Source organism: Mus musculus, chromosome Y (genome assembly GCF_000001635.26).
Source record: "Mus musculus strain C57BL/6J chromosome Y, GRCm38.p6 C57BL/6J".
In the NCBI taxonomy this organism is placed as follows: domain Eukaryota; kingdom Metazoa; phylum Chordata; class Mammalia; order Rodentia; family Muridae; genus Mus; species Mus musculus.
The window spans coordinates 67777999-67784473 of NC_000087.7; positions in this window are offsets into that span (position 1 = coordinate 67777999).

A 6475-nucleotide genomic window follows, 5' to 3' on the forward strand; every position below is an offset into this window, starting at 1 on the left:
TTTTGCCCTGGAAATTTTGGGGGGCTTTTGAAAAGATGGAAAAGCTTCTAGAACCACTGTAGGAGGTACAAGATGCTCCTGAGAACCCAGTAGAGGTGGGCAATGTCCTACATCTGATGGTTAAGGACAAAAGTATTCTTGAGATTCCTGGAAAGGTAGGAAATGTCCAGTTTCCCTTAGGAAAGCTGGGGATTTTTGTGCAAAATTTTGGACAGTTGGCGAAAATTCATAACTGTCTGCAAAGAAGTTGGAGCATTCAAACTATCTTGAGCTTATGAAACATTTTGTGCAGTCCACTGTTTAGATGTGGGCAGTTTAGGAGACCCTTAGGCAGAACAGAAATGTCCAAAAACCTCTTGGGAAGATGAAGAACCTACAGTTCCTTGTGAAGATGAAGAAATTTCCAGAGGCCTTTGATCAATTGACATAGATTCTGGTAGCACTTGAGTATTTTGCATAGACCCCAATCGTCTTGGGGTGGGAGGCAAAGTTCCCACAGTCTGCTTTACAGATATGTACTTTCCTACTGTGGCTTGTGCAGATAAACAATGCCCCCTCAGTGCCCTGAGAATACAAGGAAGACCCTAGAATCATGTCTTTAGTTTTAGTCACTTTCAGACTTCTTTCTTGCGTTAGACAAGAATCCCACAGTTCCTTGCTCAGACCTCAAAGATGATGGTGGCACATGTAGTGATATAGTAAGATTCAGATGCAGTCCAGCACATCTGGAGCTGTCTGAAGTCCCTCAGAAAGATGGAGAATATTCATTTGCTTCTGATTCTGCTGGAGAAAAAGCTGAATGCAGTAGAGCCCCTTCAGCAGGTCCTGAGTGATGTGTCATTGCCTGGGTTAAGATGGAATGTGTCAGGCCCCCTGGATTGATTGCAAATATACTTGATTCCCTGGAACAGATGGGAATATTTCTACACCTCCTTGAGTAAAAAAATGAATGTCTGCCAGGTTCTTGAGGTGATGATGGCAAACTTCCTAGAGTAAGCAAAACAGATTTAGAAGATCTGACATCCTCTTTCACTCTAGGCAAAGGGCCCATGGTAGTCTCTTTGTGTTTACATTGTCCCAATCCCAATATACCTGTTGAATCAGTCGAAGGTTCTGGATACCTTTGGATGGATGACACAGAACTTTGCACATGCAAATTTCCAATTGCAACTGTGCAATTTTTCTTTTACCCTTAAGAAGTTAGCAAATGTTCTACATTTACAGTGATAGATAGTGGATATCCCTGACCACCTGGTGCAGATAGGTAGTGTTCTAGATAACTTGGGAAATACAAAAACTTCTCCTGATTTTCCTGGCTAGAGAGAACATATTCATTAGTCTGTGGCTAACATGATGAGCATTGTAAGTTGAGCAGATGGAGAAAATGTGAGAGCCCTCTAGTAATTAGATGGATGTTTGAACGAATTTGGTAGAGAAGACAGAGTACCTAATGGTTCTTGTTTGGGTGTGTACAGAGACCCTTAGGCAGATAGAGAAGTTCCCAGAACCCTTTGTGCAGATGAAAAAGATCCTAACCTTCCTTCTGCAGGTCAAAAATTCCCAGAAGTACTTGAACAGACTGGAAATGTCCTTGTTCCTGCTTATCACTTTCTTTGTAACCTAGAGTCTCCGGGCTACATGGGAAAATTTCTTCCCTCCCTGGGCAGCTATGGGATGTCCCTACATGGATTCTGAATTCAGGTAAGATTGTCCAGACACCTGAGTAGATGATGAGTGTAATGAAGAAATTTGTGCAGATACATTCAGCTCAAGAGTTGCTTATGGATATAGGGAAGTTGTGACAAGTGTCCACATAGATATGGAGGGGCTCGACTAGCTTGTGTTGGTGAGAACTGGCCATGGGGCTTTGGGACATGTTGCAATGTTTCTGTTGCCCTTAGCATACATGAAGACATTCCCCAAGAACCTGAGAATGAAGACAAATGTTTATGAGTACACTGGGCAGAATCTGATATTCCCAGAATCTCTTGGGACGATGATGACTGATCAAAAGACTGTTGAGTATATGGTGAAAGGCCTATAGAAGCCTCAACATATATGCTAAGTTTGGTAGATAGCAAATGTGCTAGATCCTTGGGACTACAAAATAAGACTCCTGAGATCATTGGTCATATTGTGAATGTCCTGTATGACTTGAAGGATGTGGCAAAAGGCCTGTAGTCCCTTGAACAGATGGTGAGTTTTCCTGAGATTTTACCATGTGTGTTGAGTTCCCTAACTTCTTTTGGAAAGATGCCGAATGTTCTAAAAAACCCTGGGAAAGATGGCAAAGCACCCATAGTTTCTTGGACAGGTATCAAGTGTTCTAGAGTTGTTTTCTTACATCTCACAGTTATTGAATTGCCTGATATAGTTTGCTAGTTTGTGGAAGTTTCTGAGAACATCATAGAGAAGTTGAGGATTTCACTTTCACTTGGGAATATGACAATGTTGTTGAGATTTTTTGGTTTTTGGGGTTTGTGTGTGTGTGTGTGTGTGTGTGTGTGTGTGTGTGTGTGTGTGTGTGTGTGTGTGTGTGTGTGTGTTTGTTTGTTTTTATGTCCTGGTGGATGAAGAAGATCTTTTTTCAGATGGAAATTTTTCTGACTTCCTATTTTCAAATTTGGGAGTTAGCATAACCCCTGTAGGAGGCAAAGGATCTGTAGTTCCTTGGAAACATGGCAAGGTATACAGATATTCTACTATGTATGATGAGTGCCCTAGCTTCTTCTGGAAAGATGCTGAACGCTCTAAATTCCCTGTGGTATAACTAAAAAACCATAAGTCCCCTGGACAGTACAGATTGTTCTAGAGGTTTTTTTTTTTACAACTGACAATTGTTAGATTTCCTGTTGTAGTGTGAGGAGATGATGGTGGTGCAGATGATGAAGGTTTCACATTCCCTTTGGAAGATAACAATGTTTCCTTAGTTCCCTGGGTAGAGGGAGAAGATATCATAGCCTCTGTTTCAGATGGTGGATGTTATCGGGTATCTTGCATAGATAGAGAAAATGTATAAGCCTTCTGAAAAGAACTGAAATTTTTCACAGGTCCTGGTTCAGATGGTGAAATTTTAGAGTCCTAGTTTCAGATTTGGGTAGTCCCATAGTCCTTCTAAGAGATAAAGAATATTTCTCAGCCCCTTTATTAGTTGGAAATATTTGAGCCATCCTATGAGCACCTTGAGTAGATCCTAAAGGCCCTGTTTTACGTCTTGATGGTTCTACAGTCCCCTGTGGTATATAGACTGTCTCAGAATGTCTTTTTCTTATTTGTATTTTGTCCCTTCCTTTTGGGATGATATAAAAGACTCTAGGGTCCCTTGTGCCAGTGATGACATTTGAAGAGTTCTTTGCAAATGGAAATACCTAGTGTAGATGGTGAAGAATGCAGAGTCTGTTTAGAAGGTGTGTAAGTGGGCAGTGGTCCTTGGATATTTACCAAAGTTTCTAAGGCCTGGGAAGAAAATGAGTAAATTTTCTGAGCATTTGGTGCAGTAAGTGAGTCTTTTCCACCATCCTAGGTAGATAGCAAAGAACCTTGATGCCCTTGGCATGATGATGATGATGATGATGATGATGATACCAAAGCCTCAGTAGCAATAGCAGGTAAGGAAATTGCTACAGGATCCTAGCCAGAGAGCATGTTTTTTGGAAAAACAGAGACATTTTTCAAATGTCCTGGAGATTTCTGAGGATATAAATATGTCCACATATCCACATCCACAGATGGCAAATGTCCTTTATAAACCTTAGAAGATGAGGAAGTTGCCATATCACCTGGTCAAGAAAGAGAATGAGAGTTCCCTGTTTAGATGTGGTGAGTTCTGGAGTCTGTTTTGCAGTTAAGGATATTCCCACACTCCATTGAACAGAAGACAAAAGTGCTACACTTCATTCTGAGGATGAGGGTGTTCCCTGTTGCCATTGGGTGAGTGACATTACATTTAGGGGAGAATCTGAGTCATACTGAGATAAATCTAGAACTCCATAAATGTGGGGAAAATTTGATGGCATATTATGATACAATGGTGAAAGGCTCACAGGCTCTGAAGCCACCTGTTTGGGTCCAGGAGCTACAATGGCTGAAGGGGAAATTGGCAGGGATCCTGGTCTAAGTGGCAAAGTTCCTACCATCTCTTGGGCAGGTTGGCAGGTTCTGAGTTTACTTTGGAGAGATAACAATGGTAATAAATTCTCTTGAGTACTTGGTGAAGTAGCAGCTGTACTCTGGGTAGTTGTAGAACAATCCACAGGCCTTTGCAAGGACATCAAAATTCCTGAAAACTCATGAGTTGAGATTCCATGTCCTGAAACTCATTGTGCTGATGAGGAAAGATCCAGATCTCCTGGAAGGTGGAGTGAATGTCCTGAATAACTTTTTGAAGATGGAATATTTTTCTAAACACCTTGGCCAGATGACAAAGTTCTGTAGTTCCATGGGCACCCAGATATACTGGGAAAAATCCTGAAAAACCAAAACACCTTTGCATAGGTGACAAAGTTTCTAGATGCCCATGGTTAAATAATGATGGTCTCACATATCCTAGAGCAGATGGTAAATATCCTACAACAATAATGTTTTAGTCAGAAGCGTTTTTAGATACTTTAGAAGATATGAAAATTTTCTGGTGTGTTTGGGCTAAAGACAAGTTCTAGATGATTTTTTTAGATGTGGACTTTCCCTCAGGCCCTTGATTTAACAAAGGAGATTGTGTAGTCCTGAAGTCTGATTTGCAAAATGACAAATTACCTTAAGCATGGTCAAAATGTTCTGCATCATTTGAGAAAGATGAAGAAATTTCCTGGGCCAGATAGTAAACACATAAGAGCCTTTTGGTTAGATAATCTTGAGCCTTTTTGGGGAAATATGGATTGTCCAACATGCCCTTTGGTAGACTGAAGATGTGAGACTCACCTGAGGAGAAATTGTAGCTTTTGATGTTTCTTTGGCATCAGGGGATGTTTCATGTCTCCCCCCCCCTTTTTTTTTTTTTTTTAGAAAATGTTCTGTAGTCTCCTTTGTTAGAAAGATCAAATCTTAACCTGTTTTTTTTTCTTCTTCTATAAACTGGATGACTGTATTATTTTGGTAGAGGGAAAATGTCTACTACTTCCTACCAGAGAAGGCATGGAAAAGAAACACTCTTGGGTAGATGGAGATAATTGTAAAGCACCTTGTTCAAATATCACAAATCCTATGACCTTCTGCACAGATGGGGAAGGTCTTAATATGTCTTTTGTAAGTGTGCAAGTCTTAACCTTGGCTTTAAAATGAGGGGAAGGCCCTAGAGATACCTGTGTAGATATGGTTTCTTCTAGAGCATCATGGACAAGTGTAAAAGATCTAAGAGCCTCATAGGCAGGTAGTGAAATTTCACTACCTCCCTGTCTACTAATGAAAGTGGCATCTCCTTAGAGCATCATGGATAGGTGTATAAGGTATAAAATCCCCATGGGCAGGTAGTCGAATTTCTTGACCTCCTTGTGTACTAGTGGAAGTTCCAAGAAACTTTTCTTCAGATGGAAAAGTGGATAACAACTTCTGTATAGAATTTTCAGGTGTCATAGACAGCTTGATGGGCAAAACAGCTTCCATGGGGCCTTTTGAATATGAATTAGAACCCAGAGGATTTTTGGCATTTGAAAATTTCTAGAGACTTATGCTGGCATGAAGAAGGACCAACAGGCTTTTGTGTAGGGGGGTAAGAATCTATAGTATCTTGTTTAGTTGGGGAAGAAGGCTGATCCTCCTGAGGTGATAGGGAAGATCTAATAGTCTCCTATAAAGTTTGGGGCAGCTCAAATTTTCTGAATTTGGAGGGATGCTGAGGACCCTCTTCTTTAGAGTTCAGAGTGTTAACTGGTATGGTGTCCACTCTAAGTCGCCCTTTGAAAGATTGAGAAGGTCTCAGACTGCCTGTGGAAGATGCTGATGGTTCTAGTTCACTTCCTGTATGTGCAGAAGCGAAAGGCCTTTTGGAAGACTCAGGATTTTCTACCACGTCTTGAGTATGTATGGAACTCACAAGATACTATTCTTGGAATGGCAAATATCCTTGAGCTCCTGGTGTAGGTGTGGACATTTTTCTCTTTCCTTGAGCATTTATTAGAGGTGTGAGGCTCACTTGGGACATTGTGATTGCATGTATTTCCTTTTGGACTGAAATAGATGATGTGAGCACATTTCTTATTGGTAGAGGACTTTGAAAGGCCTCTTGGTTTCATGGAGAATGACTGAAATTCCCTTGGTCAGGAGGGTCAGGTCTCAAAATAACTCTAGTAGGAACAGATTGCATAGGACACTTTGGGGGGAAAGAGAAACATCTTTGGATGTCTTTCTGAGAAGACTTTGCTCTCTGCCCTGTTTTGGCAGCTGGCAAACATTTTCAACTCTGCTAGGGAAAGGATGTGGGACATGATACTTTTGGGACAAATCACTGACATTACCCTTGGGGGAAAAGGTTTAGAGCCCC